Below are 16,066 nucleotides of genomic sequence, written 5' to 3'. Positions count from 1 at the left end.
ATGATTAAATTGAAACTGCCACAAGACAGGAGCATGATTTTTTAGCACTAAGCATTTTAAAGGTAGGATAACAAAAGATAATACTGGTTTAGATATTTTCTCTGGAGTTGGCAAGAAAACGCGAAATTTAAAATGAGATCTATGTTAAGATAGATAAGGCAGATTGTCTACACTGAGGCTCTATCTCCTCATCTTTCAGATGGGACCAAAGGAATGGCAAAGGCGTCAGTTTGCGTTGGTTAACAGACTGCCCAGAGAGGCAAAGCCCCACTGAAACTGGCCGTGGTCTGCACTCCACTGATCATGTAGTTCAGCATGAATTGTCTGCTATTATACCTCCAAGAGCTATAGACTATGTTAAAAATATACACCACCTGACTACTTTGCTGTTCACCAAGCTTACCTGTCTCATTGCATGGTTTGTTGATATGAACATGTCTTAGTCTAAGCGTCAATTTTAATTTTAATTGTTTCCTCCAGGGCACTCCAGTCTGGTACTCCCTCCACACAGCAGTCGCCTTTAGCTGCCGTTTTCTCCTGTAGCCCAGAGATGTAACTGGAAGATTTATTTATCCTTAGTAATATTCTGTGCTTCACTGGAATTATTTAGAAACCCTTATTTTACACCACTACATAGATCAGTAAAACAATCTATATATATGTTTGTTTACTGGTTTACTACACGTTGCTCATCAGCCATGCAGGATTTGAGCTGAAACCAGCTCTTGCATCAGAACAGACCAGATCTTTCTTTGTATGAGGCTGGCCTTTTGTAATTTTTATTTTTGTTTTGTAGCTCTTTCTCAAATAGTCCCACCCAGGAGATGCAATAGCATTAGAGGAGAAATGAGGTTTCTCTAGTCTTGTTTCCCGTCTGAGAATTTGTGTTAGTCAGCATATGAATTGCTACCTGGATCTCAAAAGTACAGCACTGGTATATCAGTTCTTTTTTATTGTTCCAAGTGTCCAGTCCATCCAGTATAACAGTTTCTGAAGTTTCATACTTAAAAACATTTTTCCATCTCTCACAATATGCTTGTTTGTCTCACAACCCAATTCTGTGTAAATGATCCTGCTTCCACATCCCAATAAGGGCATGAAAAATGGAGAAATGCAAAAAGAAGACACTGGTATATAGCTGTAAAATGATTCCTGACTGAAAGATGGTAATTCATATGGGTCATTTCTTCAGAAACATTAAACCCCATTTGTTACCTGTACAACAAGAGGGCATATCCCTGGCAGAAATCATAAATAAATAAATTTTAAAAATAATTAAATAGTTGAATCAGTGTGAAGCGCTGCAGGCAGAAAAGAAAACTTAAATGGAAGGAAGCAGCCCATTGAAATCACTTACAGAAGCTGCCTACTGGAGCCAAAAACCTCTTTGTGAATAATGGTTCTTTTTCATGAGTTCCTGCCACTAAGCACTTCACCTTTTAATGTAATTCATTAAAGGCAGAAATTATTTGCTGCTTAGGAGATTAACAAAAACCACTTACTGAGATATGTATAGATGATCCGGCAAGACATTCCCATATTTTATGCATAAAGATAGATTGTACAATCTTAAAAAAAAATAATCTCCCTAGCATTTCTGTGATTTCTTTGGCCCTCTGTGGAGATGTAAAGATGTTTGTAGAAAACCTTCCCTTTTTCCTAAGTCAGGCATTCGGCCAGACAGCTATGTACATCCGGCTTCTTCATCATTACGCTATTAAGTGAAGTCATACTATGTAAACATATGCTGTGATTAATATATGGACGCAATCAAGTCCCGGTTTTCCTTAGTAGAGAGAGTGCTGTAAGTATGCAAGAAAGCACTCCAGGGTATGTATTAACTCAGGTGTGTAGAAAGGCATGAAACATTAGGCTGAGTAATTTTAAACATCTGAGCAGTATATTAATGGATCATTAATATGTGCCTTAGAGTGCATGTAGCTCTTAGTTACAGCATAAAAGTAATAAAGCACATTCCTAACAATAAATAATGTTATCTTTGCAACAGAAAGGAAAACTCTGCCGTATATTGATATATTGTGTGAAGAACCTTCTTGAAATTTGTAAAAACACCAGTTTTAATTTGCCTGTAAAACAAAGGAAATGGGCTGGTTCATCTTTGTGATCCAGTAGAGTACATGATGTCCCAGAAACCATTTAACTGTAGGAAGCAGACACTGTATTTTTGTTACTGTGAACTCAGTAACAAAATATCTCCATCATGGTTTTGGAGATGGTGGCTGCCAGCACACTGTGCTGTACTACCACAAGCATAGCCAGAGGGTTGAGAGAAGTGCTTAATCACCTTTACTCGGCACTCATTAAACCACATCTGGAATAGTGCATTCAGTTTTGGTCTACCCTAGTATAGGAAAAATATCTATAACAAGTCCAGCAGAAAGCCATCAAGATGGTCAGATGGCTGGAGCACAGAACCCAGAAGGAGAGACAGAGGAAACTGGGCTTGTTTAACCTGGAGAAGTGAGGGCTTTGGGGCAACCTAATGGCAGCTTTCCAATACCCATGGGGAGGCTACTGAGAAAACAGCCACTCATGGGCATGCATGATGAGAAGCTGACAAGCAATAGTCATAAACTGACATGGAAGGTTCCAACTAGATATAAAGAGAATGTTTTTTCACCAGAGGGACAGTCAGACAATGGAACAGGTCGCCCAGAAAGGCTGTGCAGTCTCCATCCTTGGAGATTTTCAAGACTTGGCTGGATAAAGCTCTGACCACCCTGGTCTGACCTCATATGTGATCCTGCTTTGAGCAGGAGGATGGTGGAGTAGTGCTCTAGACTATGTCTATATACTACACTATTCATATTTGCCGAGCAACATACTTTGTAATGCTTGGTTTGTACTTGTACAGGTTCATGTACAAACCCACACTGTAGAGCTTAGCTTGCTTGGCTTGTATCAGTTGGATCCGCATAGCACGACAGGTTGTCCAGCTACACAACGTTACTCTCCTGTCGTGTAGAGCACGTCAGGTTATCTTGCGTGTTGTGTGGTCCTTCAGTACGGAGGGTACTTGTCTTCTGGAGTGCACTTACCCCCAGACTCCTATTCATTAATGAGCAGCCAGAGTGGAATGGAAAAGTCTACTATTAGAATTGTTACTACACAGACATCAGCCATATCTTCTACATGCTAGCTGTCAGTTTGTTGTCAAAAACATCAGTTACTTCAGTAACCACAGTTTTCCCAGATGTATGAGGGGTCCATAAATAAAATCCATGTATTTTTTGATGCATACTAGCTCTCTCTTCCTTACACTGAAAGCACACCTGAGAATTGCCAGAGTGCTAGGTGGCTGTTCCCCAGGGATGTTTATTTTTTCATCTCAAAACTGTATTTTTGAGCTTTTTGAGGAAAGAACAATAATGAGGAGAGAGTATGTAGAAAGGAAGATTGTGCAGGCAGTAGGGGTTCTTAGTTTGCTCTTGCAACATCTTCGGGAACATGACTTAAGCACAGTAATTTTGCCAGTTGCTGTTAGTGACATGGTCTTCTTCTGTACTCGTTTTCTGTGGCATCGTTTTGTCATATCCGACTCAAAATGCAGTCAGAGTTGGTGATGGATAAGCAGCTGTGTGTGGGTGTCAGCTGTGAATGCAATGGAAAGTTCATGTTTCTTCAGTCATCTGCTGATTATAAAGTGGTGACCAGACACGCTGTCATTGTCTGGTAGTGGTCCAGGCCACCATATGCTTTGTCGCTTGGTGACTCTCCTATTCTGTGACATCTGACCGCAGCTGCTGCCCAGTTAGGGTAAATACCCCTCATTTCTTTGGAAGTGGGATTTTTATTTCTCTTGGGAGATGGTGAGCAGGAGGCAGGAAAGTTTGGAAGCCAGGTAAGGATGCTGTAGCTGAGAGTGCTCTATCAATTCAGTGAGACTGTGGCTGCCCAAAGACTTTGTTGTCTGACATTTCCCCCCTTCTAAGTGTCAGAACCTTTATGCTGTGTCACATACTTGTAACTTTCTGTCCCCAATGAACAGAATTTCCAAACCAACACACTTGCCAGAGATTTGTTCTTGTCCCAAAAAGGAGAACCTGAGTGTTTCTGGACAGTCCTCTGGGGCCCAGAGTGACCATTCACTTTGCTTTTGTTTTAACTTGAACTGGGGCCAGCGTGAGGGAAAGGAGGCTCCTGGCCTTTGCAGTACTCTAGTGTCTTTGGAGTACTCTAAGCAGAACAGCTCAGCCCAGACCTGCCTCAATTGCATCTCTTTTGCCTGTGAGAGTAGGAGTTGCGCAGGAATGTGCTGCTTCCACTTCAAGTCCAGGATTTCCCACCTGAGGAGCCAGATGGTGGAACCCCAAAGGTAGTCTCAGTGCACATCAATATGTACAGTGTGTGGACAATCAGGGAGTCAGTCCTTAATGAGGAATGAGTGATTTAGCCTGACAGCACAGACATGGAAATGTCTCTGATAGGTTACAGCATCAGTGCCTTCTACTGAGAGGCCACAGCTGCAAGCTCCGTGTTCTTTATTGGAGCAGAGATTTAATGCACATATTTTTGTTATCAAAGGCTATTAGTTTGGGATGATGCTATCCAGAACCTTCAAATTGCCAAACCTGTAGCATCATAAACGCAATCTGATGCATTTTTCTGAGTTGCAGTGCTAATGTAGCTACCGGTATTTTTCTTGGAAACTAGGTGTCACTAGTGGTTTAGAAATAGCAGATACATTTTTATTCCTATCTCCTTCTTTTTCCTGCAACTCATTTATAGCCTCTCAGCCTCTCCCTGTGCACCTCCAAAAGAGCGTGCAGCTGCCTCCTCTGTAACTGAAGATTGAAATTAGATCCTTCTGTAGCCTTCTTCTCATTAAGCCAAATAAACACATGTCCCTTGGCTCTGTTTGTATGTCACCTTAACCATCCTGGTGTCCCTTTGTGAGACTTTCTGGTTTTTTCTTTTCTCTCTGTATTGAGGAACCCAAAGCCAGACACAGTTGTCCACACATGGTCTCGCAAGTGCCAAGCAGAGGGCAAGAATCCTTTCCCTTAACCGGGCCGTGGTGCAATAATACTGCCCAGTACCAGGTGGGATGATCCTGCATCATCACATGGGCTCACTATTTATGTCTGTTCCACTTCCTGTGACCAGGACCAGGGAGTGCTTTCCTGCAGAGCTTCCCCTCAGCCAGCCTAGCCTCAGCCCCAGGACTCTGCAGCACCTGCATTACAGAGTTCCAGGGCTCTGCACTTTTCTCCCCAGAGCTTCGTGACGTTTCTGGCAGCCTGTTGAGGCCCATCCAAATGGCTGCCCTGCCTTCCAGTGCATTGACTGCCTTCCCCCACCTCCCCATCTGCCCACCACTGTGCTGTCAGGTGCAAACTTGCTAAGGGTATATGCTGTCTCCTTGCCTAGGTCATTAGGAGGCATTAACCAATATTGATCCTGGTATTGGCCTCAGGTCCCTCCTGTGGGACACACCTAGTGACTGCCCATCAGTTGGACTTTGTACCATTGATCACAAACCTTGGAGCCTGGTGATCCAGCCATTGTTCGCAACCTAGTAGTCCACTTCTCTAGTCTGTGTCTCACTGAGTTCCTAGAAAGAATCTCTGGGATGCTTTGTGGTAGGCCTTCATGTGCCTGGGTGTGGTTTCCAGGAGGACTTGCTCCATAAACTTCCTGGAGACTTAGGTTAAGCTGTCTAGCAGGTAGCCCCCCAGTTTCCCCCTTTTTGCCCATCTTGACGGGATCTTAAACTCTGTCCTCTCATGGTAATCACAGCCAAGGTTGTCATCGAGTATCACATCTTCAACCAGTATTTCCTTATCCATGACTAGGGAATCCATCAGAGGCACCTCCAGTGCTTGACCCATACAGCATCTGTATTAAAGAGGTGTATCTAAATTCCAGAAATTTCCTGGATTCTTACACCCTGCTGTGTTGCCCTTTCAGCGAATACTCAACAATAACAGCACTATATGGTGCTGAAAATAAAAATGTCATATAATACGTTCTTATTTTCAAGGTAGGTTATCAAAGATCACTCTGAAAGTCAGAATACGGAAGAAATACAAGACCTGCATAGTCTTTTTAAGTAAGGAACTTGTCATGTCACCATTATATACTAGAATTCCTTCACTAGATTTCGTAGTGTAGGTAGAAATCCATTTTTTTTTAACATTCCTCAATAAAGTGTACATAACAGTGCTATGGACTGCAGTATTCTTCTGTATGATCAAGGGATGGCTGCACACTAATGATTCACACTGTTAAGATAGATATCATCTGTTTTTTCTTTGCAGAAAGGGACTCCACTGCTATGAAGTGCCTAAAGTAAACTTCTGTACCTCACAACAACTTTTGCTTTCACCTGGCTGTAATAATACTGCTCTCACTGTGGTCCAGGCAGAAAACGGCAGAAGGAATGTCCCCCCAGGGGAACCTTGTATCAGTGATGTAAATGTAAGCAGTTCCTCACATATTCAGCTTGCACAGAGTGATGGTACTGATCATCAACAATTCAGAACTTATTTCCGGGTAGTCCTCCCATCTCTGTTCAGGGCTGAGATAAAAAAGAATTTTAAAATTTTAAAGCGTATTTAAATAATGTAGAAGCAATTCCTCATTGTGTAGTTCTTGGTTACGACTTGGTATTTTGAATCAGACCTATTTAACTGTGATCAAAGTCATTCTGGTTTCATGAATAAATTAATTAAATAATCCATCTGTCTGACTTAGAAATCACTCAAAGCATTTTAAGAAAGAAGGTTGATCAGCTGTGTGTTTGAACACAGTCCTCGTGGCACAGATAGGTAAGATTTTCTGCAGATAAACAGATATTCTAATAAGATGAAACAAAACTTTAGAGTCATATTGTTTTCAAAACATGACAATTGATCATATAAAGCAGGTAATTTATCCACGGCAAGACATATCTCAGTTTGCTTGTACTCAGCAGACCATCTTTTCAGTATCCCTTGCCACCCTGGATATTCCACAAAGCTCAAGAAAGTCATTGGGGCATTGTGAATATGAAATGGCGTCAGAAGAACTTGGCAGGACAGGGAGGTACTGATTGCCAGAACTGCCTGTATTGCTTCTTTTATAAGGAAGGAGCTCCAGCAGCCTTGAGCTGTGTCAGTTCCATTGCTCTCGTAAGTTAGCAGGGTTATGCCAACAGACTTCATATGATATCATCAAGAAATTTGGCTCACCCCAAGCAATCAATGCCCGCTTCCAGTTAGTGTATGATTTGTACTGAAAATTACCTGAAATCCCATCCCTGCCAATGATTGCAAGCCTACTTTTTTGAAATCTGAAGCTTGCTACGTGCATTGAGGGTAACCACACACCATAGACAATCGTCCTTAGTTGACATCTCCTGTACCTATATGGTAAGCACCTCATTTTACTGCTTAATACCTCTTGTGATTCAGTGCATGGCTGACAAATGTCCTCATTCTGATGTGTCTGTCTTCGCTACCTGCCGTGATGGCATTTACTCCTTACCATTTTCCACCTGTCAGATGTACACTGGCATAGCTTGAAGACTTGCAAGGGCCTGCTAAAAATTCCTAAGGGTCATTTCCCATTCAGCATGAAAAATACCAGAAAGCTGATGCTGCCCTCTCTACCCTCAAACTTTGACCTTTTAGAGAGGAAAGTTTACCAGCCTAAGACCAATTTGCTGCTCGGAGTGGGAATCACTCAGGCACTGAAACATGACTTGCAGGTCTGTTTTCACCCTAACACATAGGAATTAGATTAACAGTCAAAAAAGGCTGGAAATTTCATGTCTCTCTGATGTTCAGATGCATAGCCAAATGCTTTCAGTCTTAGTATGCTTTGAGGGTTGGTAAACCACTGAAAACAGTATTTGGCATCAAGAAGCCATCGGGCTTGTGGCAGAATGGGGAAGGTCTGCATTGTAAGTGAAATTTTAATCCGTTCTCAGCATGGCTAGGCCAGACTGGGGTCCCCAGTCCTTTTTCCTCCTTTTTTAAACTCGTAAACACACAGTCTTAGTTTCTTATTTATAGCAAAGGTGATTCTCATCTTTCTTATACTGGTACCAAGGAGGGTATATACCATCAGTGACCTCAGCAGAACGCCACTGGTGTATAGCAGTCCTACAGCAGTGTTTGGAGTTCACCTCCAGTTTGTACAGACCATGCATCTCTCACTGATGTCGGTGTGCAGTCAGTCGCTGGCAAGCGTGCATCTTAAATGCATATCCGCGCCCACCAGATCTAAAATAAAATGGAATTCAACCAACATTGCTGGAACTTTCCCTACACTCAAGGTTATTATTCTGATCTGGACGCAGATAGGCATGTGGTGCTGTGATCACTGGGTCCTGCTCTTGCTGATGACAGTACTTGCCAAGGGAGTAGGAACAAGCTTTTTAAGTGAGCCCTTATTGATTTGAGTGATTGTCTTTTCTATTTTGCAATTTCATTATGCATAATCTAAGGAATACTTTCCAGAGGTTCAAATTACATACAACTAACATTCACTAATTTTTTACATTTACCTTTGGTCTTGATGAGAAACTACTCTCAGTTTAAAATACAGCTTTAATATTACAGTATATATATTGTCGCAGTAACATTGCTAGCGATATATTTCTTCCAGTCTTCTGTAAAAAGATCCACTTAGCTCCACATTCTCTGTTTGAACTGTAAAAATTATCTGACAGAGTACTAAAACCAGAAGGAATAGCAGTCAACATGCCACTAATTGTATTGGTGCCACAGAATAGGTTTTAAGCATCAGCTTTGAAATTAAAAGTGACATAAAGGTAGCTGCCAGTGAAAGAATTTCTTAAAAAAAAATGGACTGTGAAACAAATGAAAAAGTTGCACAGAAGTCAGAGCTGCTATCATCTTAAAAACGAAAAGAAAGAGAGCAAAATGCAAGCCAGACAAAACAAGATTATGTTTTGCAATTGTTTTCCCAGCTGATAAGAATAAAATCTGCTTTCCTGGTAGGCTTTCAACATTCTCCAGAATAAATCTTCCCATTTCTACTCTTATTTGTTTAATGAATGCTTTTTACTCTGTGTGCCTATGTGGTAAATGAGAGATTCTGATGACACATCTCAGATAAATGCTTTGTGTCCCACGAGGTGCTACCCAGGTAGAACCTCTGATTGCAGCTCCGAGTTATTATTTGATAAGTTAGATGTGGCCACTGGATTTTCATTAAGGAGTGGTGGATGGAAAGTTGATGTCTATAGCAAGACTGGTTGGTATTTCACTTTGTTCTGCAAATACTGGTTTATTGACAGTAAATTTTGCCTTTTAATCAATTATTTACCTTTTCCCATTAATAAGAAAATGGATGTTTTCTGGGTTGTTTAAGTGCTTTTCTATTCTGCTAGAGAAAAACAATATAGAAGAAAAAGTCATCTGCTTTATTCTCTCACAAGCAAGTGTAATAAACCAACGAGCCTGATATTAAATCAATCCCAAACTGTAATTACCTTCACCAGTAAATTCCAGACCCTATCACAACTCTCCCAAAGCTTAGGCAGATCTTGCAGCGTGCCTGGAAAGTCAATCCTGGATGCCTGCTCAGTCCAAGAGGAAAGCAGGTGCCAAAACAAAGCATCCACCTCAAAGAAGCAGAGAAGTGAGTAGCTCCCGTCTAACCATAGTGAGAGAGACCACCTCTGCTGCCTGCAGCTACCTGCGGTTACAGCTTTGCTAGGGTTACAGCCTTCCCGTTAATTAAATCCTCTGAGATGAGCATTTGGTCACACCTTCTGGTAGAGCCGTACTTTGTTTCCTCCATCCCATTCCAGCTGTAGCCAACCCCACTGGCTGAGTGTCTGGGTCTCTCTGCTGTATGATCAGACCTCAGAGACTCTCTTAACCTTCGTGTCGTGGGCAGAGCAATGCAAAATGATGCTTTAAGAAAGGGAAAAGCTATTCTAGGGAAAAGCTTTCATGGTGAAACAATAGAATAGAGACCCTGAATGCAGTATTTGGACAAAATATCCCAGAACAAAACCAAGAGCTTCCAAGCAAACGTCTTCTGAAGACAGCAGACTGAAAATCAAGTTTTTTCTTTATGCTAACCAGGGCTGTAATAACTAAATATATGTAATGAATAACCATTCAGTGTAAAGCTTAAGTTATTGAGTAACGATTCTGCAGCTATATTGTTTTCAGAATATTTTAGGGCTTTCTGTGTTAAATGTCTTCACTGGAATCGCACCTTTTGGTGGTGGGAGCTCCAAGAGCTAGGCTAGCAAAAGGTGAAAATGGGTCCCAATTTGAAGGCTGTGCAATAGGGCTATCAATTTGTTCTTCCAAAAGAAAGCACACAGATGCCTTAAAATTACAGTGAGATAGCCACGTTGGCAGAGATCATGACGGAAAACCAACAAAGTTAATTTTCTGCCATGAACACCAACTGTCAACAGACTTGGTGGCATGTGACAGCATGCCACAGCAAAATGTGAGATTTTTTGACATTTCTGGTTTTGGTGAGGGATGGATGTAAATGTAAAACTCAGCCTTTTTATTCTTTCTCCCAACCCTGGGGCAGCAAACCAGACCTTGCCTCTACGTAGCTGTGCAGCAGGGCTTTTGTGGTTTGGTATCAGAGGCGTAGGTCTGCTGGCTGGGGATCAGGAGAGCACTCCAGGTTCTGCCCTGCCACTTCTAGCCTTACCCTTCACACTCGCCTCAGGAGAAAACTTTGCTCTTGCCAGAGCAAATTTTCTCTGTCAGGAAGATGGCCTCCTTAGACACGGCATCACTCCTCTACTCCTCAGGGGGTTCCAGTGGTACAGTTGGCTACAGCATGGTCTTTGTTCCAGACGGAACCTTCTCCTCCACCACTTCTCTGGCCATTTTGCTCAAAGTTATTCATTTCTTTCCTGAGGACAAGTTTCACTGCTTAGTTCATTCTGGTCTGGATAAAAGATTTACCAGGAATTTTAATATAAAATGATTTCTAGAAGAAGAACCATGTGCCGTATGCCAAGACAACAAGTAAGGGATCATTGTTAGACTGCAGCTGAATTTGATGCTGTGAACATGGAGCGCGTTTGCTTTTGCATGTCTGCAGAACATCATTAATCATGGTGTTTCTGGCTCCTGCAGCCCTCTTCTTGCCGTGTTCCTCCTCTGCCTCTTCTGAGCAATCTGTTTACTAATGACTAGCTTCAGTGCGAGAGGTTTAACGGCCGAGAGGCTGAGATCAGGACCCCGTCAGGCCACAGACTTTTATCATCTTCTCTGGGGATTCTTTTTTGACTGTGTCTGTCTTTCCTCTCCTTCTCTGTCAACAACTGATTGAGTTATGATTTAGGCATCTCTGTTCCAACTACATTCCTGCTACTAGAAATGGTCCACTAGGACTTTCCCCTGACATCAGTACCATTATATTTCTTTTCCACTGTGATTTTCTTCAGTTTTCTAAAAAAAAAAAAACCAACCACCCTTATTTCCTTACCTTGTGTTAGCTTTTACCTAGTTATACATTTTTGGAAAAAACTCAAATTGCAAAAAAAACCACCCCAAAACAAAACTGAAATACCAAGGAATAAAATGGTAAAAATCAGGGGGAAGAAAGAATAAGAAATATTCTTCTATTTACATTCAGTAGCAAAAATGAAAAAAGAAGAAAAAAAATCCAAACTGTCCTCAAAAGGCAATTTTAAGAAATTTCTCCTATTAGATATTAAAAATGGTGATCTACAAAAATGCATGATACAAAAATGTCGATATCTAGTGTGAAGCAACTTTAGGAATAGCTATATCTGGTCACAAATAGAAAATATATTTTCTTTATTAAAATAGTATGTGCAAATACCATTTCAGTAACAAAATATTTCCTGTCTGAAGTTATATCCTTGTGTTTGATGGTTTTTCTTCCTTGAATTTTTCTAATTCCTTTCTAAATCCAATTTTACTTTGATGTCCACAATTATCCTATAATAATGAATTCCAGAGTTTAATTTTACTTTCTGTTAAAACTTACTTCCTTTTGTGTGTTTTTAAGTTGCTGATAACTTCAGTTAATTCCCCCTATTTTTTGTATTGCAGAGAACCGTAAATAATCACTTCCTACTCTTTTTTTTCTTTTTCTGTTGCTGCTCACAGACTTCTACTATCACCACTCTGTCATCACTTTTCCAGGCTGGCAAATCCTGGCCTATATGCATGTGGTGCAGAAGGTTTTGTCATAAAAACTAAAATGATACTAAACCTCTGTAACCTAAATAACTCACATTGCACAAACCACCTGGAAGACCAATTTGAACTCATTTACACTTGAGACCCTAAGTTATTTTAAGTAAGTCACTCCCTTTAACAACGGCAGTTATTTAACCTCTCAGAATATGACCTCTTCTGTTTGAAAAATGGCTAATGCCAACATTATCCAAGGCCTGTAGTTCATTCCTGTACAGTAACATCATTTTAGATGCTGACACTTGCTCCTGTGCTGCTGCTGCTAGTACTCAAGGTTGATGTGATGTACACTACAAGATATATCTGTCAGCTTGGAACCTTAAGGCATAGAGTGTACACTCCTCTTGTTCCAGACCAGCCAACAAGAGAGATATGTCCTGTCCTCGATCCTAAGACTTTACATACCTGAGTGGCTACAAGTGTGACACAAAGGGCTTTTGCAGGATTACCATCGCTAGGGAAACTATCTTATTCTTGGTAAACAAATTCTGCATTAGCTCTCAGCTGAAAGTGTGTAATTTGGTAACGATCTGTTGAGTAATCATTCTTGTAAATATCCTTAGTTGGATTTTTTCTCTAGAAGAGCAACAAGGAAAAATGTCACAGTTTTAAATGAAGAAGGGAAAAAAAAAAAAACCAAACAGATTTTAACATACTTTAAAAATTGTGACTGCTTTAAATTAAATACTATATTTTGACTGGGAGAGTTAATCCTCTTCCCCTCTCCTTCACGAGACATTTCTTCCCTGTGATGCTGTAGTCAAAATAGCTTACCATTTGCTTATGTGCAATTTCTGTTAATTTCAGTGAGATTACATGGAAGTGAAAAAGAACTACCTTTTATGGAGGAAATTTTCTGTTACATGCACTACTTTCAGTGAGCGCATCCCATCTTTGTCAAAGGCAGATGTATGCACAGGGTTGTTGCAGAATGTATTCTGCTGAACCACACTACTCACATGGCAATTTGGTTTTACCTGTATAGAAGATTGAGTGCCAGATCCTGCAAAGGTTACTTATGTGTGTTGTAGGATTGATTTTTGTGCCTAGCTGTACAAGGAAAGCTGGATTTAGGCCCCTGTATTTTTAATACACAAAGAAAAACATTTTTCTCCACTCCCTACTAGTTTTATTTCAATGTAAGAAAACACAACACAAAAGAAAACAATTTCCATGAGTGTGAAAGAACAGATAGTTTTTAGCTAGATTTTGCAGCCAGTGTTTCTTTGATGTTTGAAGAAGAAGTAGTACAAGTCCTTTTCATTCCACATAGTGCATTACCTGGTTCTCCCAGCACGTACCTAAGCCATTGGAGAGGGCAGATGTAGGACAGGTCTCATTTAGCAATGCTTTCAGGTAGGACACCCCATGTGGTAACTATATGCCTTCTTGTTTTTTCCAGTGCAAACCAGAATTGTCTAATGAGTTAGAGCTGGGCAGATACTGTCCAGGCCTCCTTTTATCTGCTTTTGGGTAGTGATCAGACAGTGTCGTAGCTCCACACTAACCCTCTGGCCGAGTCGGGGTCCTGTCACGTGCTACTGGTTCTGCACGGTGTTAATACTGATTGTTAGCTACTGCATTGAGCTACATAAATAGGATGAATCACCACCTTCCCGAAAAATGCTCTGGCACAAAATGCTTTGTCACAAAATGTTGTTAAATAGACACTCAGACAGTTTGAAGCTGTCTGTCAGGTTCACTAACTCTGACTGAATTCAAAACATCACATCGATTAGCGTTTACAAAGTAATTTGCTGAAGGCGTTACTGAAAATAAACAGGAATGTGTCAAAATTACTCAGATGTATAAAGCTTTTTATATAGTATACCATTTAAAAATAAGCATGCTTTCAGCTTATCTGCCTTCCAATAGCTCCAAAGTATTATAATTATTCTTGGATAGTTTAGTGCGGGAATTTGGCCCATAAACCAGGATAGGACATTTTAAACAACTTTTCTCTTTAAAAGAATCACATTATTTTCATGCCTTGGCATGATTTCTCACATAGTGACTGAGCCAGGTATTTCCAGTATAAAGGTCCAACTGATGAGCTGACAGAATATTATCATGTCTTATTGGAGTCACACATGGCTCGCTATTAGAGCTCTATATCAACAGGAATCCAAATCCTACAAGTGTTAGAAATACATTTATTATTTACAAGACAGAAAGAAGATTACAGACAAAGTTATTTGCACCAAAAGCCAGTCTCAGTTTGTTTTGGTTTCTAGACTGTTCTTTTTGCATTTTTCCATGGATTTTCTGGTTTTTACATTGTAATCAAAATTGGTTTGTTGTGAATTCCTAACAGGAATAATGATAACTAACTGCTAATGTATTATTATAGTTCAGTTATATGAGTTTTCAGTTTGTCCTTATGCGATACTACTGCCTGATGACCCTTCTGAAATGGCAGAACTCCAAAATCCTTTTGGTGATGAAAATACATGATTAGAGGCATTCCTGCCATCACATATACATGTAGCTTTCTGAAATTTAGCTTGATTTAATCCTGGTGTTCATTCATCTAGAAAAGCCTGGGTGTAACAGATGTAGTCCACACACGTTTTCTTTGGACTTCAGTGACAAAGTTAATAGGACCTTTCGTTTTTCATCCATTTCTCTGATTGCAGACCAATTCACAGTCATGCACAGTTATATTTCTGCGTAATTTAATACAATGAGGCTCCCTGATTCCAAGTGCATCTTGGAGTCAGATTCTTTCTCCATTGGAGCACATAATGAAACTTCCACTGATTTCTGTAACGTTCATGGACTTCACCTGTGTTTTTTTTTATTAGGCTTGAACTGTATAATTCAGATCTGCTTCTGGATTTCAAACACAGCAAAATTTGAGGAAATCTAAAGCCCAGGTTTGACAATTGCCTCTCTTGCATGAATCTGTACTCATTAAAAAAGGAAATTTTGGTACTGAACACACACAATACTATTTTTTCATGAGTATCTGGTTGGGCAGAGTTTTTTCTTGGATAGTGACTATGCAGCTTACTGCCATATCTCTATGATTTAAAGTAAGAGTATTTTACACATCATCCAGACTCTTACGTCCTGCTGGCAAGCTACACAAAAGACACCGTACCAGTTCCCTGACAATTGCCCCAGTATCCTATTAACTTCTCTGCACATAATAAGGTATAAATCATAGTATGATTCACACAAGTTCTCTAACCATTAAACATTACTACAGTGGTTGACGTGAGCTTTATCCAGAATTGAACATTTAGTCCTGACCTGGTTCAAATAATGGAAAAATAATTTTGCAAAATGTATTGCCATTCTGAAGTCTCTTTTATTCTGAAGGCTTAAGAGTGGAGACTTTAGTTTTTCCACCCACGTGTTTGTGACCTTTCAGAAAAGAATATTCAAATAGTTATTTTTTCCTGTTTCTACTCTTTTCCATTGAGTGTAAAAAATGAACAAAGTTCAAGGTTTATTTTGGGTTGGATTTTTTTTTCCAACTACTTTTCTTCTTTGCTATTCTACAACTATTCAACCTTGCTCCAATTCTGAAAGTTATCAGATCCACACTCACATATTTTTCCAAAGGTATGGAAGTGCTGAAAAATTCCCAGCACAACGAAGAAGTGTGTACAAAAACAAAGGAACAGAGGGAAGATGGTAGGCAACAATTGCTTATGTGAGGAAGTAAAAAAGAAGGGAAAAAAGAGAAAAAAAGATCTGTTTGACATTCAAATTAAGTTTATTTCTGTGAAAATTAAAAAAAAAAACATGGGAAAAAAAGGGAAGTAAATTTTTCATTAAAAAATAATTTTTAATGAAAATTTTGATAGCTTGCTCTTGAGGCTGATGGTGATGACTCAGTCTCATTAGAGAGCTACCAGAACCCAAAGCCAGCT

The sequence above is a fragment of the Chroicocephalus ridibundus genome, chromosome 2 (genome assembly GCF_963924245.1).
Source record: "Chroicocephalus ridibundus chromosome 2, bChrRid1.1, whole genome shotgun sequence".
Taxonomy (NCBI): domain Eukaryota; kingdom Metazoa; phylum Chordata; class Aves; order Charadriiformes; family Laridae; genus Chroicocephalus; species Chroicocephalus ridibundus.
This window is presented reverse-complemented; position numbering follows the sequence as displayed.